This window comes from Neomonachus schauinslandi, chromosome 15 (assembly GCF_002201575.2).
Source record: "Neomonachus schauinslandi chromosome 15, ASM220157v2, whole genome shotgun sequence".
Taxonomy (NCBI): Eukaryota; Metazoa; Chordata; class Mammalia; order Carnivora; family Phocidae; genus Neomonachus; species Neomonachus schauinslandi.
In genome coordinates, this window is record NC_058417.1 from 47,801,170 (window position 1) to 47,826,156 (window position 24,987).

Here is a 24,987-nt window from a genome sequence, read left to right on the forward strand (position 1 = left end):
ATTTTATTGCCTGGCGTTCTGAGAAATATTGACTAGGGCCAGATCCAGGTGATTGCTAAAAAGTCTCTTCCCGTGCAACATTCTGCTAGTCTCTGTTGTATTTCTCCGATCACAGGTTAATTGGGATTTGGAAATACCACTTGGGAAGCCCTGAGTTGCGAGTATTCACTAAGGCCGTGTCTTCCTCTGTGATTCTTTTGAAAAATGGTAGCAACCACAGGCGAATGTTTCTCTCAACCCTTTAAAGTGAGTAAAGTTTGGGGCTTGGTGTGCATTGTTTACCGTAATTATCTTAGCAAGTGTATTATTATAAAGGTCCACCAAAACACATACCCTGTGCTTAGCGTGGTTTCTCCTTCTTTCGTAGAAATATCAGGCGCATGGAAGGGTGTGGTCTTGATGAGCCTGTGAGGGAAAATTCCCTGAACCACAGAGCACTCAGAAACTACTCAACTAATCATCCAGATAAACAAGTGAATCAGCCTCCTAATTGCCCGTTAGCTTCCTCGCCACTGCTGGGTTATCTCTGTTCATGCCCCTGAGCCCAGCTCCTGGATCTCACCAGCCTGAGCGGGAACCTGGGTGGGGGAGGTGAACGAGGAACTGAAGCCTAGCGGCCATTCCTCTGCCTTCTAACTCCCAATCTCGCTGAGTGCTGCAACTGACAGATTGATCCGACCTGGTGATCAGCGTGTGTTTTGAGAAAACATCAGAAGGCTTGGTTTGCCTGGAGTTCAGCTCTGTTCCGAAAGCAGAGCCTGACAGTTTAAGGGGGAGAGGAAACGAGAAAAGACATGTCTCCCCAGGAAAGAGGAAATATTTTCCTAACAGGGTGGTAGAGAGTCCTGAGAATCTTGCACTTTTTGCAGAAATACCTGGACATCGGCTGAGATTTCTCAGAAGTGGGTTTGTGTTCCCCACTGTGGCTCTGCGCAGGCTGACCGATGCTGTCGTTTACCTGACATTGACCATGATGTTGCTCTTCAAGCTCTGTGCAAACTCCGGTTGCCGTCCGGCTCCCCTGTGTACGTTTCGTGTTTCCCAGCTACCGCGGTGTCACGATCCTATGTGAAATCCTTTTCAGAACTGATCATTTGGCCCCTTACTTATCATTGTGTAGGTAATAAAAATATTTATCCAAGCCGGGCGCAGCAGTTACAGCGCGAAGCCTAGGCGGGATGGCCTCTTCATGTCTCCACCTGCTCCCTCCCAGAGTTAAGGATCTGCTAGCCGTTTTCTGCCTAGAGTGGTATTTCTTACAATGTTAGGGAACCTTTCTCTGACTGAGTTCCCACTTGTGTTATCTGATTTTCTTCTTCGGTATTTTTATTTATGCATTCGGGCATGTGAGCTTGGAAGCTGCTAGAATACAAATTGGGTGGATTAAAGGAATTTTTTTTCCTTTCAAAATCATTGCTGCAATCTTATCTGCAGTGTGTGTGTGTGTCAAATTTTTTTCTACTGGGTTAATGAAGACAGCAAACGTAAGTAGACCACCTCCGTCCGGTTGGCCCCTGCTACCAGGCACTTTCCCTAAGACGGTCTAATGGTCACTGTCCCTGCCTTTTCATTGGTAAAGGAGAAAGATTAATTGGCCTCCTCTCTATCTCACATTATAATTATTGTTCTCTCTGTGGTATCACCTCTAACATATGAGGAACATTTTTACCTCATGCAAGCGGTAAATTGAGCTCAGCTCTTCCAAACTTTACTTTTGCTCCCAGATTAACTACCCTACAGACCTTTGCTGAGTGCCTCATGTGTCCCGGGGACTGAGCCTGGCAGATGAGACGCACAGAGGTGAATGAGACCTGCTCCTTGCCTGCAAAGAGCTTGTAATCCATACGGGAAGATAAGACATGTATCGGAAAGAGAGAAAAAAAAAAGATAAGACAGAACATGATCTTTGTATAAGAGAAATGCCAAATATTCTGGAAATTTGAAGGAAGTGGTAACATTTTGAAATCGTCTCATAGGAGGAGGTGACATTTAGTCTGGACGTTGGAGTAAGAGTGAGATTTCAATCGGTAGAAATGTGGGACGGGCCTTCCAGCTGGAATGCTAAGCCAGGAAGGTCGTTCCCTCCTCTGCATCACCCACATGGGAGGAAGGGAGTATGAGTCAAGGCTTAAAAGGTGCATTGGAGTCAGGTTATGGAAGCCAAAGGGAACTTACTGACCACCTTCAGCGCTGAGTGGGCCTCTCAGCTCATGTGGCCAAGGCCTTTGGGGTCAGAGGGATCCGGAGCTGGGCAAGTTGCTCAGTCTCTGAGTCTCGGTTTCCTTATCTTAGAAGGTGGAGGAAATAGTAGAACGCAGTTGTGAAGATTGAATGAGATAATGCATTTTCAAAGTCTAACATGCAATAAACATGCAATAAGTGAAGGCCCTTTTTATTTTCTGAACATCCTCAATGATTTCACGAGCTAAGTGTGATTCATGCTTGAGGATACTGAAGCAAAGGGAGGCTTGGAAGTTTGCCCAAGGCCCCGCTTTGAATATGTGGTGGAAGCAGAGGTTGGAGCTCATGTTCCTGTAATTTGCTCTTTGCTCCTTCTGCTACATTGCATCGCCTCCAAGGGTGAGGAGAGGTTTGGACTCTATGTTATAGAAAACCAGGGAGCAATTGAAGTGTTCTGAGCAGGGCAGTGACACCATGAGAAACTGCCGCCATGAGCATTTGTCCTGCAGCAGCGTGAGGCGGGATAGTTGGAGGCTGGAGGCAGAAAAAGAGAAAGGAAATAGACAGGAACTGTGTGCAGGAGTCCCATAAGTGCAACGGGATCCCCAGGGAGAGGAGCATCTCTCCCTCTCCCTCTCCCTCTCCCTCTTTCTCTCTGAACAGAAAGTAGGTCAAAGATTCAGTAGCTGCCGTGGCACCTGAATGAATGAGATGATTGTGAAGGAGAAAGAAATGTAGGGCCAAGGTTCGCAGCCTAAAAAGATGCGGGGTGCAGATCTGGGAGTGGGGGTAAGTACCTGGAAGCCTGGGTCAGGGCCCAGAGATTCGTCAATCAGGAACATGTGGGTGAGAGCTGAGGTGGAGAAGCTGATGGTTTCACCGAGAAGGGGAGAGGTCTGGGGGAACCAGGAGAGGAGAGGGAAGGGGGACAGGAGGGGACCTAGATCCCCTAGGAGGGGAGTGCACAGTTCCATCGGCAGTTGAAGAAAAGAGTTGGAAAGAAGTAGGGATAAGGAGAGGGCCAGCGGCAGGATGAGGCTCTGGGTGTGCATTGGAGGACCGAGCAAACCCGCGGTTTGCCCTGGGGCAGAGAGGCAGGTGGGGCGGTGAGTTAGATGAGCCACGTACATTCCTTGAGGGTCCAAGCTGAAGGGTGCGGTGCCTCCCAGACATGGACAGCCCTGAGATAGGTGGTGGAGAGCCAGGTACAGAGTCCTGAGGGCTCCTTAGGGATTGGGCGGCAAGGTTTCCTCCTCGGATTCCAGATAACAGCTTACAGTTGACGAAGTTTCCACTGGACACCAACCCCACAAATGGCCTGGAGCGGGCACCGGCCACCCCTGTGAATGGCTATCCTGGCTGATCTAGGAAAGTTAGGGAAGTGTTTGTGAAAGTTCAGTTCTTCTCTCAGCCTAAGGTCTTCACCGTTTGTCCATTTTGTGAAGTCACTAAATGAAGTTAGCCGTTTTTGCAAACGAGCCCTTGGGATAAAATCAGGGTAATTAAATGGATTGTCCTCAAGGGATGTTCCTCTACATTCAAATATTTTTGTTTCTGATCCTTACTGATACGGACTTATTGTTGGTTTTCAGGCATTTTTATTTATACAGCAACAACGAAAAGTCACCTTGAACTTGATACTTAGGTAGAATTTAACCTAGAGTTAGTATATTGATCACAAAATTACCCTTTTTAAAGTCCTACCCCCCCCCCCAAAATCCCAAACAGTAGTTAAGAAAACGAAGTGAATACATTTTGAGGATAAAGAAGACTGCATTAAAAATTGAGCAATTTAAGGACAGTACAGGGGCTCTAGTATGTAAGACCAGGAGATGAAACAACTTTTTTTTTTTTAAGATTTTATTTATTTATTTGACAGAGAGAGACAGTGAAAGAGGGAACACAAGCAGGGGGAGTGGGAGAGGGAGAAGCAGGCTTCCTGCCGAGCAGGGAGCCCGACGCAGGGCTCGATCCTAGGACCCTGGGATCATGACCTGAGCCGAAGGCAGATGCTTAGCGACTGAGCCACCCAGGTGCCCCGAAATAACCTTTTTTAAAGGAAGATTGAAACTTATTAATATTCTGGAAATATAGATGAGACTTTCTTACTACCTAAAAGCATTTTGATGTTCTAAATTTCTTTAATACATTTTGTAAATATGTACCCCACAATGTCTAGAAGCCATAAATGTCTTCCTCTACTTTTTTTTTTTTTTTAATAGTTTGGCACCAAAATATCCTTCATGCCAACACCAAAAGTTCTTAGTGGGGACTTAGAAAGAAAATAAGGCAAGACATTATAATTTTGCTGAAATAGCATTGAGTATAGGCTTATTTTAGAGGGTGAGGGAAAGATGGCTTTTCTTTTTTTTCTACTAAGAAAAATTGAGAACTGGATATTTGTTCACTTTGTATCTGCAGCAGGGGTGGGAGGGTGTCCATGCTTCAGATTTGCTCACTGTCCTCCAAAGAGGTGACAAAGGGAACCCAATTTAGCCTGGTGCCCTTGAGCTGCTGGAAGAATGTAGTTGGCTCAAGCTGGCCAGACCATGGCTTCCCCAGGGCACTGGGAGTGGGTCCCCACTGGGAATGTCTAAAGGGGACTGTGGTGCCTACATGTGTGGCACCATTAATTTAGCTCTAGATTTCTTTCTCAGTAACAGAACACGCTCCCCCCACCCCCCACGCCCCACCAAGCTAGGAGAAAAAGAAGTCAGAACACAGCGTTGACCTCAGAGCATGGCGCTGTTTGGCTTGTGTGCTGCAGAGATCAGCAGCATAGATAGTGAAAGGGAGGTTTGGAGACACTGACTCAGGGTTTTTCTGCGGCTGGTATTCCAGAAGTGATGCCATTTCTCTGCCAGATGGCATCAGCCAAAGGCCAACCCAGAAAGGCCGTGGGTAATTAGGAGCTTGATTTTCAAATACTTACCACTCTGCTGCTGAATGGGATGTCCTGTTCACGCAGGTGCTTCAGGAACAAATGCAGGGGATCCCAACACTATCGAGGAGCAGTCTTGAGAAATATGTGTAAAACTAGGAGTGGCATTTGCCTTCCTCTGAAAGGAGTCTTTGAGCCCAGAACAAGTAAAGCCTTATTTCAGGTTAGCTTGACTGTAACACCATCTAAATAATTCCATTTCATATATACTTAGGTCATAATGGTTTTATCTGTGATTATGCCCCCCAGGGTGGTTGAATTTCATATTATGCCTTCTGACCACAGGAAAGGGAAAGTATAATTCTACTGGGTCTTCAGGCAAGTTCCTAAATATTTTATGGTGCAAGTATAGCTCGCCATACTTCCTTTAAGGCGAGAGCTTGTCCTGATAGACAAATGTCCTTTCTAACACTGGAGGAATTGGCCTGTAGGCTACCTGCTTAAACTCTGTGTGCCTTGGGTTCATTATCTAGCTAAATAGACAAGTAATGACGATCAGATTATCAAATTAGGGATGTGTTTAAGATCTAAGAAATCACGTAGGCCATCTTGAAAGGGAAATGGCATCTACAGCTGGTGTGGACAGCACCTCACATCCAGCAGCTTGTCTTGGCCCCCATCCTCTCTTAACCTGATTAAAACCACTACTTACCACCAAAACATCTCTTGACTGTGGCCTAAGTAAGTCAGACATACAGTCTACCCACTCAAGGTCAAGGTCGGAAGTGATTTTTCTGACTCCATCTGCAGCTTAGAAAAGAAAGATGCATCCTTTTTGCAATACTTCCCTTTTAAAAAATTTGAGTATGTATGTATCTAAGAAAAGCAAATGGTGATGTGTGGATTCCTGCATCAACAGAAGAATAAACAAAGGCCAGAGTTTTGGAAGTAAAGCATTTAATGCAAAGGAAGACATCTTATTTGATTTTGAAGGACACAAAATTTTGAAGCATGTAGGGAGCCAGTTCCTTGGTTACGAGAGAATGGGATAGGCTCATTTATAAAGTGGAAAAAAATGTTGATGGCATAATAGAAACCTAATCAGGTGTAAAGGATCCGTCTGTTTCAGAAACCCGCAGTAGTTCAGGCAAAAATAATAATAATAATAACTTTTATTCCAAACCCATAACAACAGAAAGGCATTTTCAGCACCACCAAAGCAGTGTTTCATCACTTCTGGAAATGAATTTGTTAGTTTGATGTCAAAGTACAGGAAGGAGAAAGCTTTCAGAACCTATTCAGAAGCACCCAAGAATTCTACAGAAAAGTTAATGAAAGGAAGCAATGGAGTCTTCTCTCCCCCCCCACCGTTACCACTCGATGGGTTTCTAGAGTGTCAGCTCACATGAAAGCCACGGTCCCTGTTTTCTGGAGATGACCCTCATTTTGAACACAGTTCCAAGGCCCTCCAAGCAATGAAACATGCTGGTACAAAGATGCCATTTTCTGTCCAACGTCATTGGACTCATATTTTAAGAAAACGCATCCAACCCAGCCCATGAACAAAAGCCTGTAGAAAGGAACATGATGATCTAGTGTTTAATTTGATTGAGTGATTTTTCTGAGACCAAAGGTAAAGTGATTTTCCTGAGGTTGAAAATCAGCTACCGAAAGGCCAAATTTGGTCTAGAACCCAAATTTTTGGTTTCATAGCCCATATTTCTGCTTGTTCTGTCCCATCCTTTCCCCCATAATGTATTAGACACATTAACTGAACTCCATGGTGATAAGAGTCTTTTTTTTTTTTTAAAGATTTTATTTATTTGACAGAGAGAGACACAGCGAGGGAGGGAACACAAGCAGGGGGAGTGGGAGAGGGAGAAGCAGGGGGAGTGGGAGAGGGAGAAGCAGGCTTCCCGCAGAGCAGCGAGCCCGATGTGGGGCTCGATCCCAGGACCCTGGGATCATGACCTGAGCCGAAGGCAGTCGCTCAACCAACTGAGCCACCCAGGCGCCCTCTTTTTTTTTTTTTTTTTACAATGGCCACACTTGGACCAATGTCCATTTACTGGTTGCTTCAGTATTTTATGTGCTTCGTGATCTAGAGAGCTAAAAGGTCTGGCTAGACCTTCATGGCCCTGGCAACAGTGTCTGTTTGGAAATGGGCTATAAGGCATCAAAGCCTAATTTCATAAACCATCTGATAAGATATTTTATAGAAGAACAGCACTTGCCAGAGGAGTGGCATGGGCAAGAGTCTGCTCTTGGGCAAGAGTCTGCAAAACAGACAGGGGGCTGCAAGACAGGAGTCCTGGCATCACTTCCAAATGCTTCCTGGCCTCCAGCAATTCTCCCTCCATGCCTGTGCTCTTGGCTTCCTGTCTCTTCCCCAGAGAGCTCCCCTCCGGGCAGTGGGAAAAGGGTCCACAAGGAAGCCGCCTTCTTCCAGTGTCAGCCAGTGCTAGAAATGAATAAGGAAGTTCCTTCTCTGCATTTTCACTTCTTCCTCTTTATTTGCAAGGTTAGAGGAACCATCTGAGAGAAGGCTTCCCTTAGCCCAGAAGCTAGTGGGTCCTCGTTCCTGCAAGAGCCTGGGAGCTGTGGTGTCTGGGAAGCAGGAGGGAAATGAGAGAGTGTGCATTGTGCAAGCCCTTAATCTGTATCTCGTGGGTCCTCCGTAACTCCAAGATCCTATGACAAAATCTTAGGATGCAGATTAGTAGCTACACTTGGGCAATGGGAGTGAAAAGTGTGAAGCAACCAGACAGATCCTTGATATCCAGCCATATAGCCTCATACGGGGACATTATTTTTAAAAAGACTCTTACTGCAGAAGGCTTGGGCTTTTCCATGGCTGCCGTCTCTGATCTCCAGTTGGAGATGGTGGAAACACAAGCTAGCGATGTGAATGAAATGTTGATGGTTTCTGGGGCAGCCCGAGACATCAGTCGAGAAAGAAAGAAGCAGAGCCTTCTGTTTTCCCAGTTTGGGTCTCCCTGTCACTGAAGACAGATTTTTTAAAAATCTCATTTTTTTGCTTGAAACAAAATGCTCTAAGCATGATATGCAAGCCATCTCCCTCACAAGTCATCGGGGCGCAGGATCACTTCAGAACAAGCCTGGAGTCCCCATGTCTTCTCTAGTTCGCACACAGGTTGAAAAAAAGGGTGCGAGCAATTCCTGGAGAGAGCCTGACTTCGGTTGCTGGCTGTATTTACTCTAGAACAACATAGAGCATAATAGCTTTGAACTAAAAGCATTCATATGTGGATCAGTTGGGAATAATCTGTTTTCTGATGGCAAGCCGCTTCTGCAGGCGTTTCTCCTGAATCCTCACAACTACTCTGTGAGGTGGATACCATCCCCTCGTCTTTACAGATGAAGAAAAGAGGCTGAGAAGCTGGGTCCACGTAAAACAGGGGGTTCACCAGGTCTGTCTCATGAAGACCTTTCCACTAACCCAGCCAAAGTGGACAGTGGTCCTCACTGAATCGTCTGAGAAACTTTTAAGACATACCTGAGCCCATCGCTCACCCAAGACCAATTAGATAAAAAGCTCAGGGCTGGGGCTGGGGCCTGCTAATGTTTTGGAAGCTCCTGGATTATCCTAATGCAGTCGAGGTGAGAACACGGCTCAAGGACCTTCCAGTCCCGGACTTGATAGAGATTTATAAGAATCCCCTATAAAGAACAGAGAAGGGGGGATTCCACCCTACAGGTGTCCAAATTGGCCACTAGATGAAGGTGTGGTTGGTGCTTTGAAGCATTTTCTGTTGCACAGAAGTGGCCCCCTGCCCCGTGGCAGGAGGTTTCCTATGTCACTGTCTCAGCTGTCGATATTGGAGAAGGAAATCGGTGAAGATAGGAGGACCCCTCTGCACAGCTTGGCCATTGGACTGCCCGTGAGTGAGGATTGAGTTGGTTGGGGGGGTGGGGGTGGGGGACTGAACTGTTTCAAGGCCACGTGCCAAGCAGCGTGAACTTGGAGCAGCCAAGTGGTGTCATCTTTTCTGCAGACACTTGTATTGCTCTCATTGCCCCTTGCGTTGGGAATGAGTCAAACACACCGTCCCCTCTGCCTCTCCCAGCCTGAGCTGAGGCTTCTCCCAATGTCCCCTGTCACGAGAACCTGTGCGGTGGCATCTGCCAGCCCTTTGTGCCAGCAGAGAAACAAAAATACTGTATTCCGATTCCCAATGCCCTGCCCCCACCCTCTGCTTCACTTATAGGGACAGAAAACCTGCCTCAGAGGAGAGCCGTAGAGTTCAAGACAGGAATGCAAGTACTGTGCCAAGCCAGGGCCTGATGCTGGCAAGGCGCCCCAAGAATGGTGACGGAAGTGATGGGGACAAGGAGGAGGAAGCCATTTACTTCCCTGGTTTCCTTCCCCGCTTTGGTGTCCTGCCCCTCTTGCCAACCCTGATGCCTCAATGCCATGTTCTTAGAAATACCTGGAAAAGCACTGAGTCCAGGGCCCTTCCCACTGTGGGAAGGGAGGTGTCCACTGCCTGTGAAAAGCATCCTGCAGCCCAGACTTTTCCTGATCCTCCCATTCACTCACAGCTCATCTTAGGACCAGCCCATTCCTGGCCAGGGGACAGTCAGTGCTGAGGACTCTGCTCCCTTCACAGCACGCCTGGCCAGGACAGAGCATGACGAAGGGGAAGTAGCTTGAGGTGGCTTCAGATCCTGGTCCTAGCATTCCCTAGCTCTGTGACCTTGAGATACGACTTGGTCCCACTGAGTTTAGTCCCCTCTCCTGTATCACGGTATACAATGCCTACTGTGCACAGGGTTGTATTGAGCTCGTCCCACCCCATCCCCACAATATGTTACCTGACACATGACCCCAACCCAGACGAAATACTTACCTCCCCAGAGTCCCAAGATGAGCAGAAGGCTGGTGCAGGCAGGTTAGTTAAGCAAACATGCCTTTTATCAAAACCCCTAAAATCGAGTCTTGAGTCCCCTCCTTCCCCTTCAAGGCCCCTACCGCCAACCTCAGCTTGTCCCTACTTCCACTCCAGTGCACATCCTGTCTCCAAATGTGAAGAATGATAGGACCTATCACCGGTTGTTTTCTGATCCCAAGGAGCATTGTATAAACCCATTCATTCAAATGAAAGATCCCATTATACTGTGCCGATTCATTGTGTCTTCAATAATGACCAAAGAGACAAGGGATTGAAATGAAATTTTCTTAAGATTTTATTTTCTTTATTTATTGATTTGAGAGAGAGTGAGTGAGCACGAAACGGGGGGAAGGGAGGGGAGAGGGAGAGAAAGAATCTCTCAAGCAGACTCTGTGCTGAGCATGGAGCCTGTTGCAGGCTTAACCTCATGACGAGATCACGAATTGAGCTGAAACCAACAGTTGGACGTTTAGCCAACTGTGCCACCCAGGCACCCAGAAATGCAGTTTTTCTAATGGAAAATCAATAGACTTTTCAAGCTTCATTTTAAATTTCTGTTTTGAAAAAGCAGCAAATGTTACACAATCTACAACATCTGTAGCCAATTCAGCTGCTTCCCCTCTAGTGGCAATGTCTCTCATGGGTGACCTAAGAATTGTGGCGGCCCCCCTGGGAATAAGGTCCTTGTCCTTATGGAGTTGGCAGGAGGGAGGAGAGACTCAGAGTCAGCTACACCCCAGCCCACTCACCATGAGAATTAATCTCCACCATTTTGTTCTTTGGGAAATAGACACTGCCCACAAGTACCATGGAGACAAAGTTGGAGGGATTTCATCCTCAGGGACCATGAGATGACAAACCTCCCAAGCTCTTGTGTTTTTGCAGGAGGTAAAGGAGGGAGATTTACAGAGAGAAGCAAAGCAAAGCTGGGGATATCCTTAGGCCTAAGCCAGTTGGGATGGATGGGGTAGGGCAGCCGTGTTGAACTTCATGAAGGTGGAATTTGCCCAAGTTCACAAAACTGGAAGATTTCAGAGCTTGGGCCTGGTCTGACCTGAAGCCATGGTCTTGGGGATTCATCTAGTCCATGGACTTCATGGACAACTAAAATGCCTTTTCCCCTCATGTGTTAAAAACAAAGGGATATTAAGACACTGCTGTTATTAGGAGGGGCTGACGTAGTCAGGCACGGGGCCTGGAGACCAATTCAGATGGGGTAGGATTTCTTGATGAAGTCGAAGTGGGGGGGTGAGGGAGAAAACGCAGGATGGCTCTGAAATGTCTGGCCTGAGCAACCCCAAAGCATGCCGTCCGTGCATGTAAATGAGAGGACAGACTGCATGCGTCCAGGTGGGAGGGAACGGGGAACTGAAGCTTGGTTTTAATCATGAGAATTCTGAGAGGTCTGTTCATCACGTGTGTGAAGCCCAGCACAGGAGGAACTCAAGAAAGACTTGCTGCTGTCTGTACCTTGAATCCTGTAGGACTTAGGTCTTCAGAAAAAGCCAGAATCCACTCACTCTCTCATCCTAGCCATGGCAATTGGCTCTCTCTCCCCATGAGGAAGGCAGTGGGCTTCCTCCCCAGAGCATCTCAAGCCCAGGGTGAGCAGCAGCTGACCACCTGGAAGTTCCCTTGTGTCAGGACCTTGTGCTAGAGGGAAGTTGACTCAGGCCAACGTCACACTGCAGCTTTGAACTTCAACCCAGGGCCCCAAGCGGAAGTGTCAGCAAGGACCCCTCTGTTTTCTGTGAATCAAAACACATTCATGTTCTTCACAGAGCTGGGGCTTATGACTACAGAAAGGAATCTGGGTCATATGGTGGGGCCCTTATCCATTCAAAGAGGAGGAAACAGGGACCAAATTATGGGAAGGCACTTACACAATATCACATAGCCAGTTAGTGGTGGACCTAAGATTAGGTAAAGTTCTTAATGCCCCATCTACTCTACCACCCTTCAGATGGGGCTGAGGGCACCAGGCTGGCTCAGATGGAAGAGCGTGTGACTCTTGATGTCAGGGTTGTGAGTTCAAGCCCCCCATTGGGCATAGAGCTTACTTTAAAAAAAAATGGGGCCAAATAACTTGCCATAAATTTCTGTTTCTTGGTAAAATGTTTTTTACTGTTGTTTTAAGAGCATGTTATAAGCTCTTTGAGAGCAGGAATTCAGTTCAGGTCAACATTTGCTGACTTCTGGTTTTGTGCAAGATGCTTTCTAGGCCCTGGTGCTCAGAAGTATAACTGATGTGGTCTCTGCCCTGAAGGACCCCCGCCCCTTAACTGAATCCCCTGCCCCTGTAGATGCTTAGAAAATTTCCAAAGAGGAGTATACCCAGCCATCTCAGACGCCCTTCTCCTTGCTACCAATACCTCCATATAAACAGAAACGTATCCACACCCTAGATGTTCTAAGGCATAACCTTCATACCACAATTGTCTTATTCTTTTGGACAGAGGAGGATGTTCATTGTATAAAAGATTGGGGGGTAAAGACGATAAAGACTGCAGAGTTCCAGTAATGGCAGAACAGCTTATGTTGAACAAACTCTCTGAAAGATAACAATGATAAACTCTTGACAAAAATCATGTTTTAAAAAAACCTATTTGGAGGCACTGGAGAGTGGCCAAAAGCAGGCACAAACTGGAAGGTAGTCAACCTTTGAAAGAAAGGAATTATACTGAGAGCCAAGTAGATGTAATTTCCCCGCCCCATCCCACCCCAAGAGCAATCCACAGTCTGCATGCCATGGAGAGACTAGAACTCAAGCGAAAGCCACAGTTACTGCGTTGAGGTAGCAGAAGACCTAAGTGGGGCTGCCAGAGTGGCTAGAAATTGAACAGGATATCCAGGAAAAGAGAGAACAGCAGATTGGGAGCCTCAAAATCTATAGAGGAACCTCAGATTCTTGGCTGACTCCTTAACTATCAATGTGCGGGGAGACCCCAAGGAGCTACAGAAAACAGTAGCTGGGAGGCTGAAAGAGCAGAGCAAATATGTCAGTGTTGTACCACAGAAGAAACTGAGTTTATTTTATTTTTTTAAAAGATTTTATTTATTTGTCAGAGAGAGAGTGTGCGCACAAGCAGGGGGAGCATGGCAGGCAGAGGGAGAAGCGGGCTCTCTGCTGAGCAAGGAGACTGATGTAGGACTCAAACCCAGGACCCTGGGATTGTGACCTGAGCCAAAGGCAGACGCATAACCGACTGAGCCACCCAGGCATCCCAGAAATTGAGTGTAGATTTTGAGACCTATTATGTTGGCTGTCTGCTTGAAAAAAAAATCACTATAGTCTTCAGAGGACGATCAAATCCAGTCTCTATAGCATTTATAATACAATGTTTAGTATATAACTTAAAAATTGCTGGGGGGCGCCTGGTTGGCTCAGTTGTTAAGCATCTGCCTTCGGCTCGGGTCATGATCCCAGGGTCCTGGGATCAAGCCCCACATCGGGCTCTCTGCTTCTCCCTCTTCCACTCCCCCTGCTTGCATTCCCCCTCTCGCTGTGTCTCACTCTGTCAAATAAATAAATAAAATCTTTGAAAAAAAATTGCTGGACGTGAAAGGGAACAGAAAATATTAGCTCAGTCAAAAGGAAAAGCAATCAAAAGAAACTGACTCCAATATAGCATAGATGTTGGAATTAGCAGACGAGGACTTTAAGGTAACTTTTATAAACATGTTCAAAGATTTAAAGGAAAAGACGATCACAATGAATTTGAAAATGGAGAACTTAAGATGAGAAATAGAATTTTTTTTAAGAACGAAAGAATCAGATTCTAGAACTGGAAAGTATATCTGAAATGAAAATTTTACTAAATGGGCTTGACAGCAGATTGGAGGTAGTGAAGAAAAGGTCAGTAAATTTAAAAATAAAAAGCATCCAATTTGAAGAAAAGTATGTTGCAAAAAAGAACAAAACCTCTGTGATTTCTAGAGTAATATACAAGGTCTAACATACGTGCAGTTAGAATCTCAGAAGCACAGGAGAGAGAATGAGGAAGAAAAAATACTTGAAGAAATAATGGCTGAAAATGCAGTAAATTTCAAGGAAACCATCAATTTAGAAATCAAAGATGTTCAGCAAATCCCAGGCAGATTAAATACTACAAAAAAAGTTGCACTTAGGTACATCATAGACTGTTAATATAAAGAGAAAACCTTGAAAGCCACCAGAGAAAAAAAGGCATTTCAACCAGGGAACAATGTCAAGAATGAATGCTTGCCTGTCATCAGAAACACTGGGGGCCAGAAGACAATGGGTCATCTATAAACTGCTGAAAGATGTCAGCATCCTTTCAGATTGTTTCAGAAACCACCTTTTAACCCCTACTCTCCCTGACACTTCTGCCGCTTGGCTTGGAGAGCACTGGAAATGTGTATGTGTGCCTCTGTGTGTTTAGTTCTATGCAGTTTTATCACAGACGTGGCTATTTTGTTTCATTGTTTTTTTTCTAATAGATAGTTATAAGCATAAGACATAGTTTGGGGGCACCTGGGCGGCTCAGTCGGTTAAGTCTCAAACCCTTGGTTTTGGCCCAGGTCGTGATCTCGTGGGTTGTGAGATGGAGCCCCATGTCAGGTTCCTCGCTCAGTGGAGAATCTGCTTGAGATTCTCTCTCCCTCCGCCCCTCCCCACCGCTCACATGCCCATACACGTGCATGTGCTCTCGCTCTCTCTAAAATAAATAAGTAAATCTTTTTTTTTTTTTTAAGATTTTATTTATTTATTTGACAGAGACAGAGACAGCAAGAGAGGGAACACAAGCAGGGGGAGTGGGAGAGGGAGAAGCAGGCTTCCTGCTGAGCCGGGAGCCCGATGCGGGACTCGATCCCAGGACCCTGGGATCATGACCTGAGCCGAAGGCAGTCGCTTAACCACCTGAGCCACCCAGGCGCCCCAATAAGTAAATCTTAAAAAAAAAAAAAGACATAGTTTTGTGCTAAAGAATTTATAGTCTGGTTAAGAAAACCAAGGAAACATATAAGAAAAGTTAAAATATACATTTAGGAAATGGTTTTGTTTTGTTTTATTTAGCTTTTTAATTGACTATAATATATGTGCAGGAAGGAACACAAATTGTAAGTGTACAGCTTGATTAATGTTTATATATCTGTGCACTTACGTAATCATCACTTAGATTAAGATGGAAAACACTCCATCACCCCAGAAGGTCCTCTTGCGCCCCCTCCCAGTCAGTGCCCACAGCCAGAGGTAACCAGTAGTCCAACTTCTACCACTAAAGTTAAATTTTGCCTGTTTTTGTACTTAGTATAAACGGACTCGAGTCGTATGTCCTCTTGCGCCTGGTTTCTTTTGTTAACAAAACGTCTGTGAGTTTCACCTATGTTATTGTTGTATTAGTACTCAATTCTGTTTTATTGTTGTATAGGATTTCATTGTATAAATATCCCATGATTTGTTTGTCCGTTTACCTATCGATGGACATTTGAGTTGTTTCTAGTTTGGGGCTATGAAGAATAAAAACAGTGCGAATATTTTTTTTTTAAGATTTACTTATTTATTTGGGGGAGATTGGGGGGGTGGAGGGAGAACAGAAGGAGAGAGAATCTTAAGCAGGCTCCACACCCAGTGCAGTGCGCAACATGGGGCTCAGTCTCACGACCCTGAGATCATGACCTGAGCTGAAATCAAGAGTCGGTCACTTTACCGACTGAGCCACCCAGGTGCCCTACTGTGAATATTATTATACACGTCTTTTGGTGGGCATCAGCAACACTCCCTCTGGATACGTACCAGAAATAGAGTTAACGGGGCCTAGGAGAGACATGTATTTAGCCCTCGTAGATACTGCTAAGCAATTTTCCAAAGTGGATGAACCAATTTACACTCCTGTCGATGATAGATGAGAGTTCCCATTGCCTCACATGCTTGCTAACACGTTTTATTGTCAGTCTTTTTAACTTAAGTCATTCTGGTGGATGTGTAGCGTTAGCTCGTTGTGGTTTTAATTTGCATTTCCCTGACGAGTAATGATGTGCATGTTGGGTCATCCCAGCACCTAGGGCAGACTGAGGCAGAGCGTAGGGACTGTGTGTGTTGGATTAAGCTGAGTCAGCTCACTTCCTGTACTGTGCTCATCAACCTCCACCTCACCCTGTAACTCTGCAGAGAGACCTTGGAACAGACTTTTTCAGGAGTGAGAATGCGAGATTGGGGAGAAACAGAACTATCCCCTGCCTTAAGGCTCTGCCTTGGAAATAAGGACAGTATGTCTTCATCATTCTTCCAAGGGAACTAGTACTGGGCATTGTCCTAGAATTTCACAACCTCCCTGGGCAATGAGATCCCTGGGGACTAGCCCTATAAATTGGCCACAAGGAGGAAAGTGGCTCCCAGTTAATTATATCAAGATGGTAGCAACAACTCAGGGGAGAAGTCAGGTCACCTGGCTGAATCGAAACTCATGGCTGATCTCCTAAGATACGGAGTCAGAGGCACGCTCCACCTGATGCCTCCAAAAGACCATCCACCCTGGTACTGTTGTGTTTAGGACAGTAGCCTGTTGCCAGGTGGCAGATAAGTGGAAAGCAGCTGCCTTCGCCTTGGGCCCTGGATTGGAACGGCTGCTTTTCATCCCCACCTAGATATTAATCACTTTGCAAACTGCCAGCCCGTTGCCAGCAGCATTCCTTGACGGCCCATGTTTTAATAAGGCCTGAGCACTCCTGGCAGGCCGGAATACAATGTGTGGATTCACCAGACAGGATTACAGACGGGGCTTTTCTTTGCTGCACTAGGCCTGGGAGTTTGTGTGCATTTCTGCTCCAACACAGCATCTCCAAGGAGGCTTTCACTTTCTAAGAAGGATGCTACCCACTGCGCTATTCAGCGTGGGTAAATGAGAAAATGGGTTAATAAAATACATGCTAGAGAAAAAGAAAATAAGATTAGGGGGCTGATGTTTGGGCTGAGAGTGCTTTTCTGGGCTCCAGGAAAAATAGAACAAGATGATTATTTTTTTTCGGCCCAAAGGACGTCATGCCCAGAACACCACCACTAATCCAATTTTCCTGCTCTAACAAGTATTTGATCAACACTTCTTTAAAAGTTCAATTCTCATACTGACTAGCCCACCAGTTCCCCTAGTTATTGATATATTTATATAGATCTATTTTCAATTTCTTTGGCAGAACTACACGATGCCCTGACACGAGAATGGGGGGGGGGGGTCATATTGTTCATCTCCCGTAACTACAGTTTGTGGGGGGGGGTTTCTCACTTTTAATTGCCCAAGAGCCTGTGTGTTAATTAAGAGTCATTCAGGCAGTGTGGACATCGAAAGTCAGCAACCAGCACTGAGTGCCTGGCCCTCCCCAGCTTGATTAGAGTTAACTTTGTTTGGTGAAGAAGCAGTAATAATTTTTCTCCTTAACCAGGGAAGGGTGGTTGGGGAGGGAAGGTACAGGGAAGCTAAGAACTGAAGGTTTCGTCAGTTAAGACTCTTTCCCAAACTTTCAAGCTGAAAAGGTTTTTGAAGAGTTTCAAGCATGTTTTTGCAAGACATTAAAAAAGAAGAAAGGTTAAATATAAAAATTGAAGTTTGGCAGGCAGTATTCCCTGAACTCAATGCATTGCTTGTGGTATTTTGAAAAAAGAAAAGAATTTTGCTTTGAAAATGTCATACTCCAAAGAAGTTTTTGTAAGTTATTTCTAGGGGAGTTGACTCCTATTTAGCTGAATGGATGATTTGACTGTTCCTTTAAAGATATTTCAAACTGTTCCAAACAGTTTCTCTTTTTTTTTTGAACAACAGAAGACCTACCCTACACAATGTTCCAGTAAAACAGGGTAGGAGGGACATTTCCATTTCAATGGAAAAATAATAATTACAAAAATGTTAAGATGCTCAGGCTCATGCCTGATAATCTTCTCAAAAGATATGGAAACATATGCCGTTCAGCCGGTCCCAGAAACCCGCCCCCCCGCCCCCCAGATGTGAGGCAAGCAATAGGGGAACTTCAGGGAAGAGGTGCCACGTGCCATCAACACGACTGTTCTTGAAAACGAGCTCCGCCTGTGTTTATTCTTCCACCTCCAAGGGCCCGATTTCCTCCTCCCCTTCGGGAGGTGCTCAGGGAAGAGTGGATGAGCTATCAGGTATTGGACTGGTCTCCCTTCGAGGCAGGGGACAGGATGGCATCGAGGCCTTAGTGCTCCGGCATTTCTAGTAAGGAGCCCACCGAAAGTGGGTGGCACCGCCAGGGGTGAGGCCCTTGGACGGGAGGGAGCCAGCTTCTGATGGGGTGTGGAGGGAGACGATGCAGCAAAACATGATGGTGACGGACAGTACACTCTAGCAACACCGCCATTGTACCGAGTGATGTCAATTATCTGTTCTTTTCCACATGGATCAATGATGCTCAGAGGATTTTTTACTGAAGGGGACTTTGGAGATGGTCTAGTCCAAACCCCTCACTTCACAGAAGAAGAAACCAGGATACCGAGAATTTAAATGGCTTGGCTGAGGCCAGGGGGTCAGCCGGCGATACACACGACTGAGTTGGTCATCCAGCCCTGGACACAGGACAGCACTGTGATAGACAGGGCGCCTCACCCTCCCGTAGTGGGGCTTTGGTCTTAGCACAGCGCCCAACACATAGTAGGGGCTCCATGAATGTTAATGGAAATAAGTAGTGGACAACCTCATCAGATGAGCCACACATCCGCTCCCGCCAAGAGCGAAGGCCAAGGCAAGTGCTCAAGATGCATTGTTCCAGCGAAGATCACCATAAAGTCAATCCATTGGCTTCCAGTGTGAGACCAGAGTTACTGGCATCCAGATGGGGCCAGAGAACCTCTGGTGATGTGTTCAGTCTATTAGAGCATCCATCAGTGCCATGGCTCGGATTCCCTCTTGGCTCACCCCATTTCTTTGTGCCAGCATTCAAGATTATGCCCTAGTCAGTCATCTTATGTTTGTGATGGGCCATGGAGCCCAAGCAAGCTAGCGAGGGTGGATGGAAGCAGATTCTTCACAACTGCTAGACAAACAGAGCCATTCGGTAAGGATCAGATTCCGCCGGAAGGAAGGTCTGTGGCACGTTGGGGGTGCTTAGTCCCTGGGTGTGGCATATTGCCAGCAATTTGAGAACTCGGTGGCATTTTGGTTCTTCTAAGTTAAGAATGTCTCCTGCACTTTCGTCTCCTCTTCTGTTGCCTCTAGGGCCAAGGATTCCCCAACTCTGAACTTCCTCCTCCTCTTCCCCTCCCTTTGGGCTAATTGCTGGCCATATCTGATAGAATCCAGTTGCATTTCCAGGCTTTCCCGGTAGGTGCCCCAGTTCAACACATGGGGGATTTCAATTTGCACCTGAGGTTGGCCACTTCCATTCAATAAAAAGACTCAGCGTCCAGTTCTGATAATCCTGTAAGATTAGGCTCTTGTAAAGCAAAGGCGACTATAATTCTCACTCCCTCACCTTCTGACCGACAGCAAGTCTGCAGAGGTCCGTGGCCGCAACCATGACCACGTCCTGGCGCCCATCATGTTCATGGCAGAGGGCTCAGATCTGAGGATACAAAGTGAGATGCGGTTGCTACTCTCGAGAAGCTTGCCATCTTTAGGACTACGTGAAATCCATTCATTCTCACCCATTTTTGTGCACGCAGAACAATTATTGGGAAAATAATAACGGGTGTAGTGAGCACTTGCTACAATGTGCCAAAGGCACTCCAACTGCCTCCGATAGCCTCAGCAATTCTATGAGACAGGGATTTCATCCCCCCGACCCCCCACCCCCATCTTACAGGATGGAAATCGAGACACACAGAGGTTGGGTAACTTGTTCCAAGAAATGTCCTCAGCCGACATGCGGCTGAGCGAGGTGTAGACTCAGGCGACATGATACTCCACAAAGCCAGCTTACTGGGGCCACGGGTGTGACTCGCTCTGGGTCTCTGGATCTCAAGTTTATTCTTTACTTCCATAGAAGTGAAAAGCATTCTGGAGTGTTCCTCCCGCTTCCCCTCCCCCACGTTCATGCAAACACACACACACACACACACACACACACGTACCCCATGTCCTTTGAGAGCTGACCTGGAGCTTGTTTCTGTTTTGAGGGCCAAGCCTGGTGGAAGCTTATTAAGAAGAATGTCCCCGGCTTTGGGCCCTCTTCTGCCTCCAGCAAAGCCACCTATAATAGAGCTTGTTCCTGACACCTACTCTGATCACATGGGAAGCCTTCCCTCTGAAAGCAACATGAAAAAACAGCCTTTTACTTGGTTCCTGAAGTAAGACTCTCTCTGTGGCCTTTTCAGCCTTTTTTGGAGAAACTTCTTGGTAAATACAGGTTTAGCTTCTCTTGATAATGAACATCCACTTTCTCCTGCTGCAAAAATGTTTGTCACATTAAAAAAAAAAAAAAAAAAAAAAAGGCAAGGCGTCCAGGGAAATACTGGCATTCCCCAAAGGGAGATCTGGACAGGGATGCTGAAGAATCAAGCCAAGCCCTCACCCCAGCCCCTCAAAGCATTCAGGGTCGCTGGTCCAGACTCCCAGGGTCTCTGCACCAGCGCAGAGCCCTCTCCCCGCACCTGACTGCCCAGCCCCATCCAGCTGAGTTACATATCAGGAGCCCGAACTAGACTTGCCCAAAACCAACTATTAAAAATAGACCTCGTATCCTATCTTCTTTTTTTGAGGAAAGAACACTGAGAGAAATGTTTCAAAAGTATTTTAGAATAACCCAGGGCGTACTAAAGCTCTTAAAAAAAAACAACAAAAAAACCCAGGTCCTCCACAAGCTTCCCCCCTCTCCCATTATAAACATCCCCAAGCATCTTCCTTTCCAACGTGCAAAGATCAGAAAACCACTATAAAATGGAAAATCCTGAAGTAAGGACGGGAGATGACGGTTATTCCTAATGTGGGCCAATTTGGGCTCACAGTGCCTTTTAAATCTTTTATTTCTTCACAGTAGAAAAGTTTAAGCCGTTGTAGTTCTGGCAAAAATGCAAATGAAACCCTCCAATTCAAGTAGAAGTTCCTCCAGGGTCTGCACAAATCATATTATAAAGCAGCTTTTATGTATCTAGAATAATTACACTTGATTTGAAGAAGTTTGTTTTCTGTTAAGCTAACTTTAGCATCGATTCTAATTGGGAGCAGACGCACGCTGCAGCATCCCAGGCTAGAGAACCTTCGCTCACATAGAAGTGTGGGTGTCTGCAAGGACACCGCACGTCAGAGATAGGCTTCGCCTGGGGCATCCACCACCCCACAGGGCTGTGGCCCGAGCACCCCCACATTTCTATGACATCTCCCTGGCAGCGCTGGTGTCCCCTGCCCCTGTCCGCTGCAGGTCCCCGCCTCATTCCAAACCCTCAGCCCCAAAAGCAGAATGGCCCAAGCCACGGGTGACCTGCCCATTCGTGACCCTTCCGGTTCCTTTAAACCCAAGAAGCCAAAGAGCGACCTGGAAGAAATGAGGGCTGGGGCTGTGAGGAACTCTCTCCCAGAAAAGGCTCAGTCCTGGGAGAGAAGGGCCCTAGGCCTTTGGAGAAAGTATGAGAAACATTTTGATCTTTGCACAGAAACCACTTTACTTTTCAAAACCTCTGCTGTTGCTTTTTTTTTTTTTTCCTTTCCCAGAGTGCTAGCTGAAGTGTGTGTCTAAATAAGATAGACGAAATGAAAACCCAAGGCCGAGATATTTTGAAACCAAATCCAAGACAGGCTCCTTTCAAAACCTCATCAGAAGCATATGCACTGGGGTCTCGAATTAGTAGATCCTCCTTCCCGGCTCTGGCTGGAGGGCCCGACCAAGTCATTCCCAGGAACAGGAGAAGGTGCAGGCTTTGCTTCCTGTCTGAACAGACTTGGGGAGCCACCGGCTGCCTCCCTTACCCGGGGAGCACGGTGAAACCCAGGCCCCAGAACCCAGGCCACGGGGTCCAGCACTGGCCCTGATTCAGAGAGCTTCGGCACCTCCCAGGCAGAGGGCAGGCCGGTCCAACCCACCTCCTCCCTGCGGGGCCTTCCTCAGCCGCCTGGGCTGCCCGCCCCCCACCCCCCACCCCACCCCCCGGCCCAGCCCCAGGACACCCAGCAGGGGGAGAGGTCGGGCCTGTGGTGGAAAACACTGTCAGGGCCAAGCAGATGGAGAAGGGGGCTTTCCAGATGTGGCGCACAATAAAGCAGGGGTTTATTTTATTATTTCTTTTTTTAATGAGGAGAGGGGGAGGTGTAACCAGGGCAAAATGCGAGCTTTCCATCCTCGGTTGGCGGTGTGTGTGCGTCGGGCGAAAAAGAGGTGCGGGCTGCCTGGTGGAGGGACAGACGCTGCAAATGTCACATTTAAAACCGGGCGAGGGCTGCTTCTCGCTCCGGGAGACCGCTCCTGGCTCCGGCAGAAGCTGGCTCTTCCCTGTGTTTGCATCTTCCTGGGCAGACAAGCCTTCCAAACGGGACTCAGTGACACGGAGAAATAAAAACACGCATTTGCAACGTTAGTTAGCACCCCCCCCCATTTTCTTTCTTTTTTTTTCCTTTCTTCCTCTCTCTCTCTCTCTAAACAGGGAGACAGGCAGCATAATGATCCTGAAAGAGCTGCTGCCTCCGGGAGCCCAGAAAGACTTTTGCAAAAAAAAAAGGCGGGGGGGGGGGGCGAGTTGTGCTGTTTTCCCTCCGATGCTGAGGATCTGTGTGTGAGACTGACCTTCCTGCTCAGTGGGAGAAGCCGGGATGAAGGTTCCCCTCTCCGACCGCCCCTTTGGGGGACAGATCTTTTTAACAAGCCATTTCCTGGCGCATGAATGGCTTGGTCCCCCTTCCCCCCTGAACAGTGTTGTGCACCATGTCAGACATCAAAGCCCTAATTAAACCCATTCTTTAATTGTGTCTTTTTGCTTCATTACTTTCTCTCCTCCTTTGATGAGGGCTGCACCTCTCTGATCGCCACCCCCCAAATCATCCCTTTCTCTTCATTTTCCAGAGGATCTGAAAACTGCTCGCTGGGCTGTTGTTTTGGGGGTCCCCCCCCATTTTTTGTTTCTTCCCCAAGTCGGGGCGGCAGTCCGGTCCCTGCCCCACCCCCCACCCTCCCAGGCAGGCCAGCGGTTAAAGGGATATTCACACCTTTTCCCTCCCGGCTCCTCTATTCTTATGAAGTTTCCATTGATTATTGTCCTGAGATTCCTTGGTCCAGTCATAGATAAAAGGATAATGACTTCAAAGGGAAGAGTTAAGAGTTTAACCCCAAGCTAAGAGAGTGGACAACTAGATAATTGAGGGTAATAACCCATCACAGACTCGCTTTCAAAGGATCGCCGGGCGAGCTCTCAGGTGGCTTTAATTTTATTAACATTTGTAGCCCCTGACTTGAGAAGACCGTCTGAGTCCTTACCGAGCTTCAAAGCTCCAGGTAACACTCCGCCCGGCCGGGAACCTGTCTTCAATTTGGGCCTGAGCGCTCCCCTCCCAGGATGGCCGTGATGGCTGCTAACCCCGAACCTCTCTGCCAAACCACAGACCCCAGAAACCTGGGGGGAGGCGCGAGAAGATCAAAGGTCTCACTGGGCCCCCACCTCTTCATGACGGCAACTGAGAATTCAAATCAAATGAAGACATGTAAAAAGCGCAAGGGTTTTCGGTGGGGGGGCGGGGGGGGGTGGGGGATGGAAACTGGGGCGGGCTTTACAGAGGCCGGGGTGGAGGGTGCCGGGTGTGCTTGGAGCCCAAATCCACTTGGTGCTGGTCTGGGGGGCGGGCAGTGGGCGGGAGGAGGGCTCGAACCCTCGGTGGGGGGACCTCTGGGGGTGGAATAGGGCCCCCTGTGGGTGCCCCTCCTCCGCTGAGCCTTCTCTCAACCTCCCTTGCCTCCTCTGAGAAGCCCCTGGCGTTCTCGGAGAGAATCAGGCCCAGCCACAAGGCCAACACCTATTTTCTGGTGAGAAAGGTGGGGTGACTTGCCCTGAAACCACCAGCTAACTGGTAGTAGCAGAACCAAGAGCCCTGACTCCCGTAGCTACTGATGGAGGAGCAGACAAGACCTGGGGAAAATGAACTAGCAGATCGCCCAAGGGAGACTCGACTCGACATTCAGTGTAGACATTCGCAACATCCCTCAATAGTGTTTGTGCAAAAGCTCTGCTCTGCACACCTGCATCTGGCCCATCAGTAAACGGCAGAGGCCAGAAGGGGTCTCCTCCTGGTCACGCCGGCCGCTCGGACCCATGCCCTGATTTATGGCACGGATTGCCCGGCGCCCAGCTCCATTCCCCGGGTTGGAGGGGAGCCTGATGGCCTTCCAGGTCACTGCAGTTGGAGGACTTCCCTGTGCGTGGCTGGCTGCCGGCTGTCCTTTTGGCCGTTAGAAGTTTAACAATAGGCCTTTGAAATGGATCGACACTTGCACAGCGGCCAACTTGGGGCAGGGCTCTCTGACTGCATTCTTGGGCCTGGCCCATGGGGAGGCTGGGCCCCGGGGGAGGTTGCTGGAATCCCTTCACCCCTGCCAGCACCCACCCCTCAGCGACGCGGGCCTCTCTCCTCCTCCTTGGCTTCGAACAGAGAGCCACCTGTGTCCCCCGAAGGACCAGAAAACGCAGCCTGGGCCACCAAGGTTGACACAGCGCTTGCCCCCCAGGGTCCTGTAAAGTTCCCTCGGTGTGCACGCAGCGCAGAGGGCTCAGCCCTAGCTCCGGGCCAGTGGTCTCCGCGGGCCTGAGACCACCCGACGGCAGCCCCATCCACCTGCAGCCTTCATTCCAGTTCTTGCAAAAACCTTCCCTTGAGAGGTGGAAATGCCACCCCAGCGGGAGGGTTGGCAGCTTCTCAAGCTGCACCCCAAACTCCTGAAGGGGGAGGTGCATGCTCAGGCCTCCGGTGGAAGCATCTGGGCAGAACAGGAGATGGCGGAGGCGGGTGGGGGGTCCTCCTGGCACCTCTGCGGTCACACCTCCTGGGCAGCGGCCACCCCCTTGCAGAAAGACCACCTAGGAGGAGATGGGGCAGCGCGTGGGACCGGGGACAGGAGCCGGCTGTG